Source organism: Macaca mulatta, chromosome 2, assembly GCF_049350105.2.
Source record: "Macaca mulatta isolate MMU2019108-1 chromosome 2, T2T-MMU8v2.0, whole genome shotgun sequence".
Lineage (NCBI taxonomy): Eukaryota > Metazoa > Chordata > Mammalia > Primates > Cercopithecidae > Macaca > Macaca mulatta.
Genome location: NC_133407.1, coordinates 171232145 through 171254115, shown reverse-complemented (window position 1 = coordinate 171254115; position 21971 = coordinate 171232145). Strand labels below are relative to the sequence as shown.

The 21971-nt window shown below is 38.9% G+C and overlaps 2 long non-coding RNA genes across 2 annotated transcripts; both read right to left on the bottom strand.

Annotated features, from left to right (window-relative positions):
- Positions 1 to 4930: 4930 nt before the first annotated feature.
- LOC144339417 (uncharacterized) lies at positions 4931 to 17194 on the bottom strand. The gene is made up of 2 exons (XR_013414407.1): positions 17110 to 17194; positions 4931 to 5591 (listed from the first exon to the last, which is right to left on the bottom strand). It is a non-coding gene; the product is annotated as an uncharacterized LOC144339417 (long non-coding RNA).
- Positions 8324 to 17099, bottom strand: LOC144339416 (uncharacterized). The gene is made up of 2 exons (XR_013414406.1): positions 16951 to 17099; positions 8324 to 9997 (listed from the first exon to the last, which is right to left on the bottom strand). It is a non-coding gene; the product is annotated as an uncharacterized LOC144339416 (long non-coding RNA).
- Positions 17195 to 21971: the final 4777 nt, after the last annotated feature.

The window sequence follows — 21971 nt, the reverse complement described above, 5'->3', positions numbered from 1 at the left end:
TTTTCAAGAGTAGTTCTATTTTCAATTTTTTGTTTTAATTTTTGGTTCATAAAATATGTTAATCACAGATATGTGTAAATGGCTTCTTTTCTCTTGTCTGGTTTAGAGTGTGTATTAGATGCATATCATTTATCACATGCACATACCAATCTGTCACATGAGGGAAGGGGCTCTTGTAAATATTTGAGTAGATTGATAAATACGTTTTAACTGGAGACAGGATTTGTCAAAGGAAAAAAATCATGCTTTTTGAAGCTAGATAGGAGCACTTTTAAAAGGAAAGTAAGATCCTTATCACCTCGAGCTTGCCTTTCTCCCCATCCCTGGCCCAAAAGTCTCTGTTACAGCCTGTGACGCTGCTTTGTTTGTGCTCACATGCATACTTTTCTAACTAGCGTAAACTCTCCTTCCACCTTTACTCCACTGTTGTGGAGTAAAGCTGGCAAAGTCAACTCCCCTAGGAAATTCCTCTAGAACCGGTCTCTCTGTTTTCCTTGGCTAGTCATTAGAGAGATGTGGACCTGGAGATAAAAAGAAAAACATTCATATTATTTTCTCTAGGCTTTTGGTGCCTATTGTTTCCTAACTTCTTCAAAAGAAAAATAAGAGATGGTAAGGTGGAAGGACTTCCTTTCTCCATATTTTTTTAGACAAGATGAACATATATTATATCCTAAATATATCAACCAAGTTGTTTAAATAAGCATGCCAAGTGTTATACAATAGATTTTCATGCCCCTAAAACCAAGTGTTACATAATAGACATTCATGGCCCCAAACAATGTAATTTTAGATTTACCAAAGTTATGAAAAGAAAAGAAAAAAGCTCTGTTTTTCCTTTTTAAAAAAATCAATCATTTCTAACTCAGTCTCCTAACTTAAAATTTTCGATACACATTTGGAAATTAATCGTGTGCTGCCTCATGAGATGTTCCATATTATTTCGTTTAATGTCTGTAGCTTTATTTAATAGTTCAGCGTTTAGAAACATGGTTATGGTTCTAAGAGCCAAATAGGGTCCTCAGGAATCTGGGAAGAATTACTTTAGGATTAATGTAAGTTTTGTAGCACTGAAATTGAGATTCCTAAGTGAAAAGGAAAGGAATGAGAACAAAACTTGTTTATGTCTCTAAAGTGGGAGGTGCAATTTCACATACCCGCAGGAGTCAGGAGAGGTAAATGACAAAATAGTTTAACAAGATGCTTGTTAAAATATGTTAATAAATAGTTTTCTCTCCTGACTCACTCCCTGACCTTTGAAGGGATTCTTTATTTGGACCCCTTGACTTTCAACTCCACTTTCCCCCAAGATTATGCCTTCAGTTTCCCCTTTGCCCTGCAACCTATTCTTTTGTGGAACTCCATGTAGCTATCAGACTCAGCACCCCAGCCAAGAGCAAAGGTCTCCATTTGCTAATAAGGAATTTAGACATGCATAATGTTGCAAGAAAACTAAGAAAATAGAAAGAAAAGGTAACCCAAGTAGAGCAAGAGCTCCAATATGCATGTATGAGTAGACAGAGAGACTTCTCCACTTTGACACACTTTGGCAATGATGGCAGCCAGCAGAATGTGTTTTTGCAACAGCTAGGCTCAGCAGTTCTCCAAGCAGCAACGATGCTCCTGCACTCACACCGCACACAGTTTTGTTATAGGAAAGGAGTCCTGATCCAGGTCCCAATGGAGGGTTCTTGGATCTCATGCCAGAAAGAATTCAGGGCAACTCCACAGTGCAAAGCAAAAGGAAGTTTATTAAGAAAATAAAGTGGTGGGCCGGGCGCGGTGGCTCAAGCCTGTAATCCCAGCACTTTGGGAGGCCGAGGCGGGTGGATCACGAGGTCAGGAGATCGAGACCATCCCTGGCTAACATGGTGAAACCCCGTCTCTACTAAAAATACAAAAAACTAGCCGGGCGTGGTGGCGGGCGCCTGTAGTCCCAGCTACTCAGAGGCTGAGGCAGGAGAATGGCATGAACCCAGGAGGCGGAGCTTGCAGTGAGCCGAGATCGCGCCACTGCACCCCAGCCTGGGCGATACAGCGAGACTCCGTCTCAAAAAAAAAAAAAAAAAAAAGAAAATAAAGTGGTGAAAAAACATCCTACTGTAGACAGAGTAGGACAGAGTAGGATGTTCCTGAAAGTAAGAGGAGAATGTGTTCACCCTAGGTACAATACTTGTTTATATATAACATAAAAAATGATTGATGAGGAGACACACTCTGTTACAAGGGTTTGTGAAACAGGATTTTTTAATTACTATATTTTGCAAGAATCAGTATTACCTTTAAAGCATAATTAAGAACGCTTCTGTTCTGAAGATAATTGGGATACTGGCTGGGCACGGTGGCTCACACCTGTAATCTCAGCATTTTGGGAGGCCAGGGTGGGAGGATCACCTGGGATCAGGAGTTCGAGACCAACCTGGTCAACATGGTGAAACCCCATCTCTACTAAAAATACAATAATTAGCCAGGCGTGATGGTACACACCTATAGTCCCAGCTACTCGGGAGGCTGAGGCAGGAGAATCGCTTGAACCAGGGAGGCAGAGGCTGCAGTGAGCAGAGATCCCACCACTGCACTTCAGCAGCCGGGGCAACAGAACAAGACTCCACCTCAAAAAAAAAAAAAAAAAAGAAAGATATTGGGATATAAGGACACTCCCAAGTCTGGGCCTGATTAGTAATCTATTCCCTTAACCATAAACATCTGGAGGCTAGGAATACCTAACTTTCTGGGAATGCAGCCCAGCAAGCCCCAGCTTCATTTTTTCCTAGCCCTCACTCAAGATGGAATTGTTCTGGTTTGAATGCCTTTGACAGTTTGACTGTGTTTGAATTTCTCATTGAATGAGTCTATAAGAAAGTAAAGAGAGAACAGCAGAATATAGTTAAGAAAATTAAGCTCACACCCCTGACATAGTGAATATAAATGACTTCTAGACTCTCACTGGAGAAAAGGAAGGAAATCAAGAAGAGAGAACTCTGTAAGTCGTTAGTGGAAGGAAACCACTGTTGAACATCACTGAGAATGCATGTATACTCTTTGTTGTCCTTCCCCTGATGCTGTACCCCAGGAAAGCGAGACTACAGATGTTTCCTCAACACAATACTGACTGCAGTAGAGCAATACAGCTAATCTGGACTTGGAGCCAAAAGACCCAGGTTTACATTCTGGCTCCACTGTCATCATGCTGTCTCTCACAGATTATCTCCCTAGACCTTGGCCTCTTAATTTTTAAAAAGAGATGACATTAAAATATTCATCTCATACTGCTATTAAAGAAAAACAAGAGGTAATATATGTACAAGAATTTTCAAACACTAAAGTGTCTTATTAATTTGAGGTTAATGACTTTTTAATGCTTTAGCACTTATGGTGTTCATACTAAGTATTTATGATTTAAATGATAGAGATCAGAAAGAGAATTCAGAGTTTTAATCCAAAAAAGAGTCTGGGTATTAACAGAGATATTTAGCAGGATAGAAATGAGTAGTGTAAATAACATGAAGGGTTTCTGAGTCACTTAAAACATCAGTTTAAATCTAAGATCTGCAATGTACTATGTGATCATAGGGTTATCACTTTTCATATCCCAGTGTCCCCAGCTGTGAATCATTCTTTGCATTGCTTTCAGTATCAAGTAAGAAAGCACAGCAGACCATAACACTGCTTTTCTTTTCTTTCTTCCCTTCTGCTTCTTGACATGCATTCTCAGTGTCCCAAGCTCATGAAAACCCAATAAAATAAATTTACCTCAATAGGTACAAACAAAAGTAGTGGCATGGCACAAGGTGGAGAATAAATGTGTCTTCCATGGTAGACAATGTTGGAGTCTATTCAGCTGGTGATTCTCTAACTATGTATCATTTATGTTCTCATAAACCCATAGCACCTAGGGGTAAAGAAGTTTCAGGTGATGCAAGACTAACATTAGAGTGTGCAGTTGTCATTGGGATGCAGAGCACCGTGGGAAAATTATGTTTGTGACTGTCACTGTGACTTTATAGACTTGGGGCTTTTTTTTTTTTTTTTTTTTTTTTTTTTTTTTTTTTCTGACTAGGCACTGTACCTAGGAGTGTGAAAGGAAAATAAATCTTGGGGCCCCTAAATCACTAAGCTAAAAGGAAAAGTCAAGTGGAAACTGCTTAGGGCAAACCTGCCTCCCATTCTATTTAAAGTCACCCCTCCGCTCACTGAGATAAATGCATATCTGATTGCCTTCTTTGGAGAGGCTAATCAGAAACTCAGAAGAATGTAATCATTTTTCTCTTATCTGCCTATGACCTGGAAGGCCCCTCCTGACTTCAAGTCTTCCTGCCTTTGCTTAAAGTTGTCCCACCTTTCCAGACTGAACCAATGTTCATCTTACATATGTTGATTGACATCTCGTATCTCCCTAAGATGTATAAAACCAAACTGTGCTCTGACCACCTTGGGCACATGTTGTCAGAATCTCCTGAGGCTGTGTCACAGGCATGCATCCTCAACTTTGGCAAAATAAACTTTCTAAATTAAATGAGGCCCGTCTCAGATTGTTTAAACAGAACAACTTAAGCAATGACACATTTCTCCAAAAAACGAAAATGTGTATTAAAATATTGTAGGGCCGGGAGTGGTGGCTCATGCCTGTAATCCCAACATTTTGGGAGGCCGAGGTGGGCGGATCATAAGGTCAAGAGATCAAGACCATCCTGGCCAACATGGTGAAACCCTGTCTCTACTAAAAATACAAAACAGTAGCCAGGTGTGGTGGTGGGTGCCTCTAGTCCCAGCTACTCTGGAGGCTGAGGCAGGAGAATGGCATGAACCTGGGAGGCGGAGCTTGCAGTGAGCCAAGATCGAGCCACTGCACTCCAGCCTGGGTAACAGAGCGAGACTTCGTCTCAAAATAAATAAATAAATAAAAATAAATACATACATAAATAAAATAATAATACGAAAAAAATATTTTAAACACAATGTAGTGGGAGTATGCCTGGGAAGGCGAAACTTAGACTGGTTTTAAAATGGGTGTGTTAAAGGAGACAATTTCCTCAGAGTCCAGGCCTGTTTTGTGATGGAAGTGTCATCAGTCTGTCACTTTCCTAGGGCGAGTTGAGGTATTTGTTTTTCTTTCTCCTGCATATCTTGAGAAACCACTATGAGACAAACAGGTTGCAGCAAACAATGAAAACATCTGCCTTTCTAGAGGCAGTAGCTGAGACTCCCCACTTCTCCTTCAAGAAAGTCTTGACATTAGGTCTGACCTTGGAAATAAATGGGGACAAAGTGCTCAGAGTCGGCGATGGTAGCAACAGCTCAGTGATCTTTAGAGTAGAGGCTTTGTCTAAAGGTTTCCCAGGAGCAAGCCAAAGTATGTCTTGTACATAGCCAGGGTCATTGCATTGCAGCAGGAGCGGCATCAGAGAGGAGAAAATTTTTTTGGAAATGTCCTTCACTTTAGGCCATAAGTCTTGGTCCAGAATAACGAGTTTGTGGAGGCAGTTTCAGCATATTCCAGCCACATAGTGAGGTGTGTGGAGTCTCAGTTCCCTGAATACGATGAGTATGTGTAAGACCTGGAACATGTGAGGTTACCCTGAGGAAGATGACTAAAAGGGAGGAGAGAAGCTTAGTATAATGAAGGGTAATTCACTATGAAGGCTTAACTTGCTTTTGATTTCAATAATAAAATAATGAAACATTATTTGTCTCCTTATTTTAAATGGGTTCAATTGGTTGCCTTAGTAGTCACGATTAAGAATGCACTGAGATGAATCTCATACCATAAACTAAGAAATGGAAAAAAAATCAAATTTCTTATATTAAAAAATTTACCCAACTTTTTCTCCTGCTTCCAAATTAAAAATTATTTTAACTCACATGGCCGGGCGCGGTGGCTCAAGCCTGTAATCCCAGCACTTTGGGAGGCCGAGACGGGCGGATCACGAGGTCAGGAGATCGAGACCATCCTGGCTAACACGGTGAAACCCCGTCTCTACTAAGAAATACAAAAAATAGCCAGGCGAGGTGGCAGCGCCTGTAGTCCCAGCTACTCGGGAGGCTGAGGCAGGAGAATGGCGTGAACCCGGGAGACGGAGCTTGCAGTGAGTTGAGATCCGGCCACTGCACTCCAGCCTGGGCAACAGAGCAAGACTCCGTCTCAAAAAAAAAAAAAAAAAAGAATCCCTGTTTTGGGGAGAAGGGTGAAGTTGAATCTCCTTCAACTTTAAAAAAATGTATATGATTATAATTCTAGAAAATAATAGAAATACCATACATATGATAAATCACAATTATTCTCATCATTCTATGTATTCGCCTTAATGAAAATATTGAAGGTCACTTACAAGATAGGCAACTAACTTTGTAAAGTTAGAATCATACTGATTAATGCTATTATTTGAGCAATCAGAAATCTAGTTTGATTTTATTAATAGTATGACTTGGTAGAAAAATTGTTAAAAAAAAGCACAAGGAAAAATAAGTACTGTGAAAGGTACAACAATAAACATATGAGAGAAGTCAAAATACAAAAATTAATGTTTTCAATTCAGCAGTTAGGATAGTTTTAAGTATGGTTTGGTATCGCTTAGAAACCTGAGGCCTGCCACATTGAGGCCTGCAAAGGTACAGAACATACATTCATGAAGAGACTTTATTTCTAACAGTTTAGTAGTAATGTTCTTGACTGAGGTCCTTGATAGAGAAATGCGATTGTGACAGATTCACTCGAGTGAATAACAAGCAGATATAATGAGTCAAAATGAATATTTTTGCAAGTTAAATTGAGTGTCTGTATTGAGAAAGGAGAGGAAAGATTACATTACTGGGTGGGAATTTTCAATGATACAAAAACAGATACTTTAGAAAGTAATTTTTAAAATTAATCTAGAGAGCTACTTCTAAATCACTGTTTTGAGAGAAGCAACAAGGACAAATCTCTTCGGAAAAAAATCATATTGCTGTAATGTTCTTTATAACATAGACACCATAAGCAATTTAGCACATTATAGAGGCTCATCACTTCTCTCTGGGCTTTCTCCCCATTGTCAACGACTGGAACCCAGTAACTTACACATAGTGGTTTTCAGTAAATATTTATTAGTTGGACAAATGAATGACGAAAAAATTTAGAACTTTCCATTTTGAGTGAATTTATTATTCTTAAACTTTGACTAACTCATTTATTTTCTTCCTGGCTGGTACTAAACCAGAAAGAGTTCTAATTTTTCAAATTCCTCCACAAATCTACAAGGTTCAAATTCCTTTAAAGAAATTATAGCTTAAAAGTAGGTAAATTATGAGTTATTATAAATAAGTTCTGATCCATGTTCTGAGCAAGTTATTCTCTATTTGATTAAATTAGCTGGTCCCTATTAACTGAAAATAAACTTCTTAACTCTGAAATGAACAATACATATACTGCATATATATATGAGCATCTATAATGTATCAAAATGCTTATGATTTCTATGATAAAGAACATTACAATTTTTGCAACATGATTTCTTTCCCAAGAAATTTGTCCTTGTTGCTTCTCTCAAAATAGAGCTATATTTTCATATTTTCCTTTATCCTTACTGAAAGTTTTATCATTTCAATATTATTGACTTAATGTCAAATGTAAGGCCAGGCATGGTGGCTCACGCCTGTAAACCCAGCACTTTGGGAGACTGAGGCAGTCGGATCACGAGGTTGGGAGATCAAGACTATCCCAGCTAACATGGTAAAACCCCGTCTTTACTAAAAATACAACAAAAAAATTAGCCGGGTGTGGTGGCGGGCGCCTGTAGTCCCAGCTACTTGGGAGGCTGAGGCAGGAGAATGATGGGAACCCAGGAGGCGGAGCTTGCAGTGAGCCAAGATAGTACCACTGCACTCCAGCCTGGGTGACAGAATGAGACTCTGTCTCAAAAAAAAAAAAAAAGTCAAATATGGAAGTCTGCAATGTCCCCCAGGTAGGTCCTTGGATTGATCTTACAGGAAGAGTATATACACAAGTTATTATATCAGGCTGTTGATGTGACATATTCTGATTAGTCTTATTATTATGATGTGTTGAATAATTGGAAAATCCAAATTAATCACTTCAGGAAATTACAGACATATGAATTCTCACCTGACTATGACCCATCATCCTGTAACAGGCATGGCTTCCCTAACAGGTTGTCAGGCTATCAGAAAAATTCCCTGTCTTTCCCCAGGTTTCAGTTTATTACTACTACCTGAGACTATGAGCTGGGCCACACCTCACTGAACACTAAAGCTAAGCAACTAACTATTCCCAATCATGATCCATTTAAGGTTGTGAACTGTGAACCCCAACAATCTGAGACAGGTCTCAGTTAATTTAGAAAGTTTATTGTGCCAAGGTTGAAGATGCATGCCCATGACACAGACTCAGGGGGTCCTGACAACATGTGCCCAAGGTGGTCAGAGCACAGCTTGCTTTTATACATTTTAGGGAGACATGAGACATCAATCAACATATATAAAATGAACACTGGTTTAGTCCAGAAAGGTGGGACAACTCAAAGCAAAAGTGGGACAACTCCAGGCAAGGAAGGGGTTTCCTGGTCACAGGTAGGTGAGAGAAAAACGATTGCATTCTTTTGAGTTTCTGATTCGCCTTTCTGAATGAGGCAATCAGGTATGCATTTATCTCAGTGAGCAGAGGGATGACTTTGAATAGAATGGGAGGCAGGTTTGCCCTAAGCAGTTCGCAGCTTGACTTTTCCCTTTAGCCTAGTGATTTGGGGGGCCCAAGATATTTTCCTTTCACATTTCTTCCCTTTGCTTTTTAAAAAATCTTCTGGAGAAAACATTTTAGAAGAAAATGAGTCGTGATTCCAGCTTTCCTCTGATCGCTCTTGGCTAGGATGGTTTATTCCTAGACAGGTAGGTCCCGAGTTACTAGGAAAGCTCATTTGTAGAAAGTTGTGAAATCTCATGTTTTATTAAGAGAAAATAGGGGGAGGAAGGGAGAAAAACAACAACAAACAAAAAAAAAGTCCTGTTAAATTGATATAGGCCACATGACTCTGAAGTTCATACATCAGTAGGCAGGTATGAAAGTGGCTTATCTATGTAAATAGGTTGTTATTTACTTCTGAAGTTTAAGTTGTCTAGTTTCAGTTCACAGGGCTTTAGAGAGCAGAGCTTAGTTTTCAATGACTCCAAATTAGGAAAAATTAGGTGAAAAAAAGAAGGAAAAAAATTAAAACATTATTTCAATGCGTGGTAGCCACAAAAAATTAGAATTCGGTTCAAACTGTGGAAAATAGTAAAAACTATAAAAAATTAGGCCAGACTAGAATCTAACAACAGGTGTACTATAGTTTTTGAAACATAATTTTTCTCTCTCTAGTTTCCCATTTTTACTAAAGACAGATCATGGTAGGACTGATTTGCTTTATTATACTTGGCCTGATTATTTGTATACAGTGCAGCAAGAATAATTATTTTTTTATATAGGCTTTTAAATTGGCTTTGATGCAACTTTGTTCCATTGAAGGAATCTCAGATAAGACTTTTTAAACGCTGAGCCCAGCCATGGATTTGTGCCGTCTTTCATGCACGTCCGTGTGAAGAGACCACGAAACAGGATTTGTGTGAGCAATAAAGCTTTTTAATCACCTGGGTGCAGGCGGGCTGAGTCTGAAAAGAGAGTCAGTGAAGGGAGAGAGGGGTGGGGCCGTTTTATAGGATTTGGGAAGGCAGTGGAAAATTACAGTCAAAGCGGGTCGTTCTCTGGCTGGCAGTGGTGGGGGTCCCAGGGTGCTCAGTGGGGGAGCTTTTGAGCCAGGATGAGCCAGGAGAAGGAATTGCACAAGGTAATGTCATCAGTTAAGGCAGGAACTGGCCACTTTCACTTCTTTTGTGATTCTTCACTTGCTTCAGGCCATCTGGATGAATACACGCAGGCTTAGGCTCAGAGACCTGACACCATCAAATACCTATGAGTTGGGTGATCCTCTCCTCTTGAGGTTCCAAGATAAACTTGGGGCTCCTGGGCCTGTCAGAAAGTGACATTCTTTACTTACTACAAGTCAGGAACCCTGTACAGGGGCTGTGTAGACAAAGGTATGAGGTCGGTTTTCCAAGGGGCTTTTATTGCTGCATAAATCAAGTTTGATTCTTTAAGGAAATCAGACCCTTCCAGTCAGAGCATTGGTAAAATAATCAGTTTTGCCAATTGTGTGCTTTTACAAATGAAAACAGATTATTATTGCACTTATGCATATAACTGTATTGTCATAAGTTAAGAATATGCACAAATAGTTTCCAAATTCTGTAGAAATCAGGTAGAGAGGCTGGGCGCAGTGGCTCAAGCCTGTAATCCCAGCACTTTGGGAGGCCAAGACGGGCGGATCACGAGGTCAGGAGATCGAGACCATCCTGGCTAACACGGTGAAACCCCATCTCTACTAAAGAAATACAAAAAAACTAGCCAGGCGAGGTGGCGGGCGCCTGTAGTCCCAACTACTCGGGAGGCTGAGGCAGGAGAATGGCGTGAACCCGGGAGACGGAGCTTGCAGTGAGCTGAGATCCGGCCACTGCACTCCAGCCTGGGCGGCAGAGCAAGACTCCACCTCAAAAAAAAAAAAAAAAAAAAAAAAAAAAAAGAAATCAAGTAGAGAGAAGCAAATATGCTCCAAATTTTGTTCATAGGAGTAGACTTTACTTAACTGTTAAAAGCTGTAAATAGCATAAAGAAAAGTCTTCTTGATCCGAAAAACAAAAGGATCAGCAACATTTTAAGCAAAAAGCTAAAAAGATTACTTTAGTCTTCTTATAGTTCAGTTTGCACAGTTCACTCCTATTCTGCTTGATATTCAATAATATTTTAGCTCTCCATGAGAGTCCTGAAAATTGTTCCTCTTGTCTAATGTCATAGTCTCCGAAGTTATCAGAAATCTTCATTTAAGGACACCTGTTAGAGTTCTATAGCTGATTATAAACTCACCTTCTAAAAAGGCCCAAAACAAGACAAGAATTGTCCATGGATGACAAAAAGTTTTAGGGCAGCCATTATCAAAGACACAATTGACAAGGAAATTTGTTACCTCTCAGGCACACAATAATTTAACAATTAAAATTATTACTGATAATGTACACTAAGTAATATCAGAATTATAGGAGTTTCTCATGATTTTGAAACACATACCAGTAACATATTTATACAAATACAGCCCAAAGAAAACCAAACACCATTTCATATTTGACAATGTTTCCTGTATAATTTTTAAACCAAAAATGACAAATTATGTCATTTTTGGAATTTAGGGAACCTAATACCTTAAAGGACAAATTAGGTCAGAAAAAAGACATAATTTATCATTTGGTTTTGGAAAGTTTGCCAAATATCAAATGTTTAAAATACTTGATATCACAGGTCATTGTAAAATAAGTCATTCATCTGACCAAAGTGATAACTCAAGGATTTCAAAAAAAAAGGCAAGGATCTTCATTCTTTGGGAGAGGAGACTTAATTTTCAAAACAATAAGCCCTGATAAAACAGCATGAAGCCAACTAAATTTTTTTTTCAAAATTTTATAAACAGTCTATAAAAGTTTAATCTTGACCATAAGATATAACTTCCATAAGTCTTTTATAACTTTTATAACCTTTACTAAGGAGTCAGTTAACACTTCAAGAAAACCTTGTTAATCACAGGCAGGTATCAGTGTGCCTTTGACATTAATGATTAACTCATAGAGAAACTGAACTATTTTGTCTCTCAAAATGGGCCCTTACAATCTCACACGCTCACCTCTTCCATGATAGTCCTGGGGCCTTGAGGAATGGAATAGCTTTCATTTCCAGCTCTGTGTTTCAGGAATGTGGTTTATTTTGATGGCATCTTCTACCGGGCCTGAAGCTGGGGCTTTAATTACTGTCAGCGTTTAAAATTTAGTGGATTTGGTGTCCTTTTTAGACCCAGGAGTCAGAGCCCTATAACTCAATGTCACAAGTAGTTTGAGACCAGCCTGGCCAATGTACTGTCTCTACTAAAAATACAAAAATTATCCAGATGTGATAGCACACGCCTGTAGTCCCAGCTACCTGGGAGGCTGAAGCAGGAGAATGGCTTGAATCCTTGAATCCAGGAGGTGGAGGTTGCAGTGAGCTGAGATCGCACCACTGCACTCCAGCCTGGGCGACAGAGCGAGTCTCCATATCAATACAACAACAACAACAACAACAAACCACACACACATACAGAGAGATACACAGATGTAATAACCTTAATTTTTTGAAAGTTTTTAAACTCAGTTTTTTCCCTAACAAACCAAAACTTAATAATAATATGACAAGTTGATCATATAAAAGTTTTTGGGGCTTTGGGGTTTTTTTTTAATCCTCTCATTGTGACTTACATAGATCATGCTTCGACTTTCTGGTTTGTCCTGAACATCCCTCTTTCTTAAACAACCAGTCATTTTACTCCAGGACTAAATTTACCATACGAGATTCTTGCTCATATAAAATTATTTCTCTTTAAGCTTTCTTACCAAAAAACCACCTCCTTATTTTTATAACTTTCTTTACATCTGCTTTATTTCCTGGTTCCTTTTACCTTGTTTCATACATGACCTCTAAATAAGCTTTGAATTAGACAAAAATTGTTCACCTTTTTAAGGGCACACTTTTTTCTTAGAAAGAATGTTTTTCTACAAATACAGTTTTATTGGAAAATACTTAATGAAATGTCTATTATTTAATTTAATATAACTTTCTAAATTAAATCTTCAGATTCTAAAGATTTGACCTACCTGACTCCATCTTGCTTTTAACCTCCAAGCTGTACTTGTTCATTCCTGGGTATAGGCTGAACTAACTTTGGTAAGAACTTGGTTTATAGTTTAGCTTTGAAACAAAGACAATAACAAACCTTACTGCCTGTGAACTAGACCGCCTAAAACCACAAGATTAGAAGTTATAGTAATCTTACTAAATTTAAGATGTGGCTATTTTGATTAAATCAATACTCATTCTTATTTATTAAAGATTACAAAAGTGAAGATCATTCTGTTTTGGGCTGGGTTAATAGCTGTAACTGCTATGCCAGGTTTTGACACCTTATAGTATTTAGGAGGAATAAGTATGAAAATGCTTGATTAATAAATGCAAACAAAAATGTATGCTGGCAAATTGTTAAGACATTTCTAATATTATTTTACCAATAATTTTAAAGCCAACTTATTTATTAAAGATTTTACTTAACTCACATGAACTTGAAAAAGCATTTAACTAGTCTTTTTTCTTTAGTATCTGATTTAAGCACTCTTTTAAATCCAATTAATCAGAGCTCTTTTATATAGTTTAAATAGTGAAATATTGTATATTTCAATACATAAATATATAGACGTATTAGGCATGCTGATAGAAGTACATCTTATAGATTCATAAAGACCTCCTTTTTTTCCTTTTTTTATTTAAGCTTACCCTGGGCAGTTGTCAGCTAAATAGCCTTAAATTTGCGTATTAGAGGAAATGACTCAGGTAAAAATCAGATAACAAAATTTACATCATAAGGTATGAAAAGGGCCTGGTGGGGCAGCCAATGCCTGTAATCCCAGCACTGTGGGAGGCCGAGACTGTTGGATCACTTGAGGTCAGGAGTTCGAGACCAGCCTGGCCAACGTGGTGAAACCTTGTCTCCACTAAAAGTGCAAAAATTAGCCAGGTGTGCTGGTGTGCCTGCAATCCCAGCTACTTGAGAGGCTGAGGCAAGAGAATCACTTTAACCCAGGAGGCAGAGGTTTCAGTGAGCAGAGATGGCACTACTGCGCTCCAGCCTGGGCAACAGAGTGAGACTCTGCCTCAGAAAAAAAGAGTGTAAGAAGAGAAAGTCTGGTGAGCTGGAGAGAAATTAAAATGGATTTAATTGCCAATTGAACATAACATTATAGAAGTCTATTATAAAGGCCTTCAAATATATACAAACACACATATACAGGCACACACCCACACACACACACACACACACAGCTTCTACAGCTTTTACTTCAGTACGTTAGCCATGTGATAAATACCAATTTGCCAGCTTGCAAAAAACAAACAAACAAAACCTGTTAGATCCAAACAGTGGGTTTTATCTCAGTAGAAAAGTAACAACAGATGTAAAGCAGGCAGAAAAGAAAATACAGAAAAAGGGAACCTGGGAACTCTATAGTTTACAGGTCCACCTTAGGGCTCTTTTTCCTTAATCTAAATGTACACAAAGACTGTATTACTTCCATTTTACTCTGGCAAGTAGAGGTGCCGTAAAACCTATGGAGTGCACAAAAGTGGGTCATTCTCCTTGTTTTCTCGTCATTCTTAGACTGTTTCCTGCTTTTATTTATATATTTATTTATGTATTTTCTTGAAAGGAGGAACCGAGCTGTGGCCTAGGGTTTTTGAGTGGTGGATCAGTGTGTGCTGCTTGTGCGCAGGACTCCTCAGTGTGTCACCACTGAGTTGTTTCCATCCTCTTACGTGTCTCGGTTTCTCTCTCCAGAGGTCTATGACCTCTGAAAGGGCTCAGAATGCCAGGTGATCAGCTCTACAAGACACTCTCTTCACCTTTAAGGGCAGCAATTCTTTTTTTTTTTTTTTTTTCTGAGATGGAGTCTTGCTCTGTTGCCCAGGCTGGAGTGCAGTGGCGTGATCTCAGCTCACTGCAACCTCTGTCTCCCAGGTTCAAGTGATTCTCCTGCCTCAGTCTTCTGAGTAGCTAGGATTACAGGCATGTGCCACTACACCTGACTAATTTTTTGTATTTTTAGTAGAGATGGGGTTTCATGTTGCCCAGGCTGGTCTTGAGCTCCTGACCTCAGGTGATCCACCCACCTTGGCCTCCCAAAGTGCTAGCATTATAGGTGTGAACCACCACACCTGGCCAAGGACAGCAATTCTTTTAACCTCAAGGCATCTTCTGAGCTTTGTCTTTGATGGAGCTGGTCTCTTTGGACATTAGTATCATTACCCTGTGTTTGGCTCCTAGGGTTATCCTTTAAAAAAAAAGTCTTTTCCTAGCACCTAACAGAGTGCCAAGTACAACACAGAAGGCTTTCAGGCTTTCATAATACTGTTTAACTGATACTTTTTCCAGCTTTACTGAGGTATAATAGACAAATAAAATTGTACATATTTAAGTTGTATAGTATGATACTCTGATGTACCTATGCATTGTGAAATTATTGCCAAAATTAAGTTAGTTAACACATCCCTCACCTCACATAGTTACCTTTTGTGTGTGTGGTAAAAACAAAGGTCTACTCTCTTATTAAATTTCAAATTTTCAATACAGTATTATTAACTTTTTAACAATTATCAAATTAAATAAATAAGTCCTGTTGCTGTCACCCAGGAGACAGCACTCTTAAGAGACGGCTCAGTGATGGATCAATGGCTGATAGCTGAGGCATCTACTTTTATTATAAGTGTTTTTGGTTCATATGGGAAGCCAGTGTTTTCTTTACCTGTTAATGCCCTTTTAGTATGAATGGTCTTTCCTAATCGGCAGTCTATGGGCATCTTTCCAAACATCAGTTTAATGTTCCTGAGAAAGGCTGCCTCGTTCTGTGAATTCCCCAAAGTGAATTTCACATGTACTACTGAGACCATGTATCAGGACATTTATAATGAACATTTGTTGGGTTTGCCACCTGTAATCAAGGTCTCGTCTTGTGGTTACAGAACTCTGATTTTGTTTTGGGGATTCCCTTCTTCTACCTTTCTACATGTATAAAGTTGATTTCATACCTGGCTCTGGGAGTGAGTGTACTTTTGGCCAAATCCTCATTCTGACAATACATTTTATTCATCGCTATTTGTTCTAGCCACAATTTGATTCCAAAATGGACACAGGATCCAAGTCTGTGAAATCAAGATCTGTGAGATTCTATTCTAAGACTTTCTTAGACCTTTCTGAGACAAGTTCTTTCTTTTTTCTTCCGGGTGTGGAGTTTTAAAGATAAGTGTTATAGAGCTGCTGCAGTCATCTTGCAACTACAAGGACAGAGCATAACTAAGAATGGAACCTAATTAGAGGTGAACAAAAGTAGAAAATAAATAAAAATCGTCTAGATCCTGATAACAGATATATATAATCTTCTCATCCAGGTGCTCCAAAAGCTAAATATTCAGAATTTTTAGTTATATGGGCTCACACATTTAGTTATCGCTTAATCAGTTCACCATCTTAAACATAACTTCCAACCTGGTTAATACTTGTACAGCTATTACCAAATGTGAACAAGCATGAACAAATAAGAGATAGCAAATTAATGTTGGTGATACAGATTATAAGTAACGAGGAGTGTTCAGATATCAAGATAAAACATGCTTGTATCAGTCATTTGTTTAGTACTTAAGATAGGTTTTATAACATTTGAGATATGGCAGATATGTCAAAATATGAGGTGTCCATAAAGTGTGAAAACAGATACATATAACAAACTGTTGATATTACATTACAATCAAGTAAAACAATGTTGTTTCACATTATACAGACACCACTATCAGACTTAAATCCCTGTAAATATCTGGGTGGGAATTCTAAGACTAATTACTGCGCAACAATATTGAAAAATACTTGGGTATGTACTAGTCAGGAAAATACCTACTGCATGCAAAGTATTGTTTTGGTGATTTAAAAAATAGACGAAAGAAATAAAGAGAGAAAGAGAGAGGGAGAAAATGAGAGAGAGAAGGAGGGAAGGAAGAGAGGAAGAATAAATATTTTGTGAGTATTTACTCTGTGCCAGAGTTCTGAGAACATGGAGTCAAAAAAAAAACAGACAGACAAACTCACTGTTCCTACCCTCAAGGAACTCAGTGAGGCATAAAAGATGAACATATAAACAACAAAATTATATAAAGTATAGTAGGTTAGGTTAGTGAAATGCAGGTATATGAGCCAGATATTGTAAGAACAGAGAAGCACATCAAGTCAGTTTTTGAGGGAGAAAGCTTACCAGCACAGATTCACAGATGCACAGCTGCAAGGACACCAGACAGGGGAGAGAGTTTCCAAACAAGTGGAAAACAGAGCAGACATCTCTTGAGGGAGGAAGACAAGAGATTTCAGAAGGGGTGGATCCAACAAAATCCAGTTTCTTCTCAAACTTACTTACCACATCAGACATTCCTCCTTTGGAGAGACTACTTGAGGAGTGCCACAGGCCATAAAATGTCGGGCACAGGTAATATTTTTTGTTCTCTTTGCGGTTCTGGTTTAATGATTAAGCCCAAGGGCAACCAGGGGTGTGGAATCTCTCTTGGGAAGGATCAGATAATAAATTTACATATTTTATATGTAATATATAAATGTATATTTTATAAGGACATTATATATATATATATATATATATATATATTTTTTTTTTTTTTTTTTTTTTTTTTGAGACGGAGTCTCGCTCTGTCGCCCAGGCTGGAGTGCAGTGGCCAGATCTCGGCTCACTGCAAGCTCCACATCCCGGGTTCACGCCATTCTCCTGCCTCAGCCTCCCGAGTATCTGGGACTACAGGCGCCCGCCACCTCGCCCGGCTAGTTTTTTGTATTTTTTAGTAGAGACGGGGTTTCACCGTGTCAGCCAGGATGGTCTCGATCTCCTGACCTCATGATCCGCCCGTCTCGGCCTCCCAAAGTGCTGGGATTACAGGCTTGAGCCACCGCGCCCGGCCGAGGACATAATATATTTTATGAGGGCAATCTTATTTCTACCTTCATGAAATTGCTTCCCCCAAACTCTAACCACACTTTAAAGTGAGAGAAAATAAATAGGTAGAGAAGTTAAATATTAGTGGTATCTTTACGACCATACTCAATACAAGGCAACATCTGCCAATCCAAGCATTTATCAATACAAAACGAGTATTTTATCTCATTTGCCCAAATCTGTCTCTCAGTTGAATCCAGACTTGAGAGCTGAGAAAATGAGAAGTTATTTAATATCTTCTTAAAATCCTAATAGAAACATTTCAAATGGGGAGTGACATACGGTAAGTTACATTTTTCAAAGATTGTTCTGGCTACTTAGTGAAGAATGTATATTAAGTGGTCAAAAGGAGAGTAAGGAGGGTTGGAAAACTGCTTTCACAGCAGGATGGAAGTATAGTGGCTTGGACAAGGGGGAGAGTAAAGGAGATGGCGAGGAGTGGGTAAAAAGGATACATTCTTGAAGACAGTACTAGCTGATGCATTTAAAGTGCAGAAAGAGTAAGAGAGAAGTCAAGGATAATTCCTAGGTTTTTGACATAGCTAAATGGATGAGTGTCATTTACTTAAACAGAAAACACAGCAGAAGTGGGCTTGAAAAAGGAAGGAAATTAAGAACTTTGTGTTAAATATGACAAGTTTGAGATTTATACCATACATCTTGGTGAAGATAATTGGATACAAAGCTGGTTCTGTTCATCTAAACACAGATTTAGATGCGCACTAGAGATATATGGGGTTTGGTAACAGGTTTCAGGCATCCACAAGGAGTCTTTGAAAGCATCCCTCACCAATAAGGCATAACTACTGTATAAGCTGGGGAGTCACTGGCATATGAAGACTATACCTTTAGAAGGACAACTCATAAACTATAAATCTAAGTCTCCGAATGTAGGAATAACATGCACAATCAACACAAAGTCATTTCATGTGGAACAACACAAATGAAAAGATTTTCAGACATTGTTTCTTTAAGAGAAGTTAGAACTTTTATCTCTCTAAGCCTGTGATTCAGAATATTTTATGACAATATAATGACACTAGGAGGAGTTTTTGAGCATTGCAATTAATTGAGGATGAGATTAAAGGCAAGCATAGGTTGATATTTTAGACAGAAGGAAACTCACACAGCTATATATGGTAACAATTAGCACTGTCTTACACATTCAATCAAATTCACCTCTGCCTAGTCCAGACAGTACACAAGTCCTCAGCCCCCTAGCTGAGATAGCTTCGCTTCACGGAGAACAAACATCACTAAACCTACGCGTGGTTGTCACATGAATTGTGCTATTGTATTCTTGTTTGTAATTTAGGATTTAAGTCTCTATAACCAATGCTGAAGGGTGATTTTGATTTTAGGAAGGAACAACTAAAAATAACTAGCTGAAATTCATGTTGTCTAAAGGTCCTCTAATCTCATGAACCTGTGGGTAAAAACATGGTAACATTAACCTTGATAATCTAAATTTTGCCAATTGTTCATCTCCCCATGCCTGACTTGGAACTTGGTCAGACCCTGCCTCCCTGACCCCTAGTCAAAATTTCTTCCAATTTCTTGAAGCATATCAAGAAGGTTTCCCAGGTGTTCTTTGAGGTTGATATATCTCATGCCTGAAATCCACTTGTAATAGATACCTCCCCATGACCATGTTTGCCAACACTGACTATAAGAACAGTGCCTTCCTAGCTAAAGTGCTGCTGTGTCCTGCTGCTCCCAGAGCTCAAAGTTTTGGGGGTATTAAATGAATCCCCACATGCTTCAGTCTCTGCAATGCCTAAGCCATGCAGCAGTGTCCACAGAATCAGTGCTGTATTTCAAATACTTCAACTGACTGGAACTTCCAAGCATATGATGACCTCATACCTCGGGATCTAATTCTAGAGCCTTCTGAAGCTATTCCTGGGGCACAGTGACATTTCTTCTGTTACTGCCATTCTCACAAAGGAATGCAGAGTAAGATGTTTATGTCCCCAACACAGGAGGATATGCCACAGTAGACACATTCAAGCATAGGCACAGTCACATTTTTCTCTTCTTCCTCTCCTACCCTCTCTTCTTTCCCTCAACTCTGAGGATGGCCCTTCTCCTTTCGACAGCTCACTCCTAGTCCCCAAGTGTCTCCTCCAGGATTCCATACCACCCATTGTTCCTTTTCCTGGGTTTTATAGTAGTCTCTCTACTGGCTTCTTTTCCTCAGGCTCCAGACATGTCTAAGTCGGCTTATAAAACAATTACAGTTTAACAATTATAGTTAAGCATATTTAATTTTATATAAAATAATATCAGATAAAATTTAATAGAGCAATTATTTAAAAAACTAAACACTACATAAAACACATTTAATTGTAAAAACATAATATTGAAATATTATTTGATCATCATAAAAGGGTTGGACACATGTCAATGGATCACATGTAAATGATCAATTTTAAAATGGTCAATTTTTAAAATTCTGCAGAATTACTTATTTTTAAAATAGACTTCATCTTTTAGAACAGTTTTAGATTTACAGATAAATTGAGAAGACTATACAGTGTTCCTATATACCCTGTACCCAGTTTATCCTTTTATTTACATATTATTATGGTACAAAATATATGGGTGTTATGAACACTTTAACAGCATTAATTCTTCCATACAAGTATGTGTTTTCTAGAGAAATGTTTCTCTATTCAAGTTCTTTGCCCATTTTTAAAAACAGATTATTTGGCTTGTGCTATTGAGTTTTAGGAACTGCTTATATATATTTTTTAAAGTAGCCCCCTATCATATACATAACTTGCAAATATTTTCTCTCATTCTATAGGTTACTTTCACTCTGTTGATTGTTTCATTTGTCATGCAGAAGCTTTTTCATTTTACGTAGTTCTGTTTGTCTATTTCTGCTGTGTTGCCTGTGCTTTTGATGTCGTATCTAAGAAACAATTGCTGAGGTCACTATCAAGAAGCTTTCTCTCTCTGTTTTCTTCTAGGAGTTGTGTGGTTTCAGATCTTGTAGTCAAATCTTTGATTCATTTTGAGTTGATTTTTGTGTATGATGAAAGATAAGGGTCTAACTTCATTTTTTTCAGATGTGGTTGTCGTTTTACCAATACCGTTTATTGAAGAAACAAGTCTTCCCCAATTTTGTGTTCTTGGCACTCATATCGAAAAATGCCCTTGGAATTTTGACAGAGATGGCATTGACTCTGTAGATAACTTTGGATGTTATAAACATTTTAACAATATTAATTCTTCCATACCATGAACACAGATGTCTTTCTATTTATATGTTTCCTCTTTAATTTCCTTCGTCAACATACTATAATTTTCAGTTGACATGTCTTTCACCATTTTGGTTAAGTTTATTCCTGTGTATTTTATTTTTTCTGTTGCTAATTTTAAATGAGATTGTGTTCTTTCCTTTTTTCACAGTTTGTTGTTTGTAAATAGAAATGCTGCTAATTTTTGTATGTTGATTTTGTATCCTGCAACTGTACTGTACATTTGAGGAAGTGCTTACTTCTTTAGACTTTGTAGATTGGTTTTGTCAGGGTCAGACCTTTTCCACGTAGTTCAGCGTGCAGTTTTGGCTAAGCCAGATGGTGGCACATAGGATCAGGCATGTTGTGCCACCAGGGTCCCTGGTCAAGCAGGACCCACTGCCAGTGCTCTGTGGCTGAGTGGTGCCCACTGGTTGTGCTCTGCTATCTGGCAGGATCAGCTGACTCGGCACCATGGTCAGTTGGGGCTAGTTGGGGGAATGTCCAAAGTTGAGTATGACTGTCTAGGGGGATTTCTACAGTCAGGCACGGTCAGTGGCTGGGCTTCAAAGTCAGGCGGGACCAGTGGGAAGAGCCCTGTAGTGAGACAGAGACACTGGTGGAGCTCCACAGTAAGATGGGACATCTGGCTGGGCTGCTATCTGGGCTCTGCATTCAGGTGAGCAGGGCTTCTAGCTAGGCTCTGCATTCAGGTGGGAATGCTGGCCATGCTCCCTGATTGAGCAGGGTGCTGGAAGTGCTCCCTGATCTGGCAGGGCTGCTGGCTGGGCTCCCTGGCATGACAGGGCTACTGTCTGGACTTTCTAGTCAGGTAGAGCCACTGAGTGTGCTGCATCATTGGATAGGGCCAGTTGGAGGACCTTCACACTTAGGCAGGGCTGGATGAGTGGACTCTGGTTTGGCGAGGCTGCCAGTGGGGCCCCGTTTGGGTAAGGCCACTGGTGGAAATAGGGAGACTCCACAAAGATCTGCATGCTGCTGTTCAAATTCCCACAACTCTTTTTCTTTGTT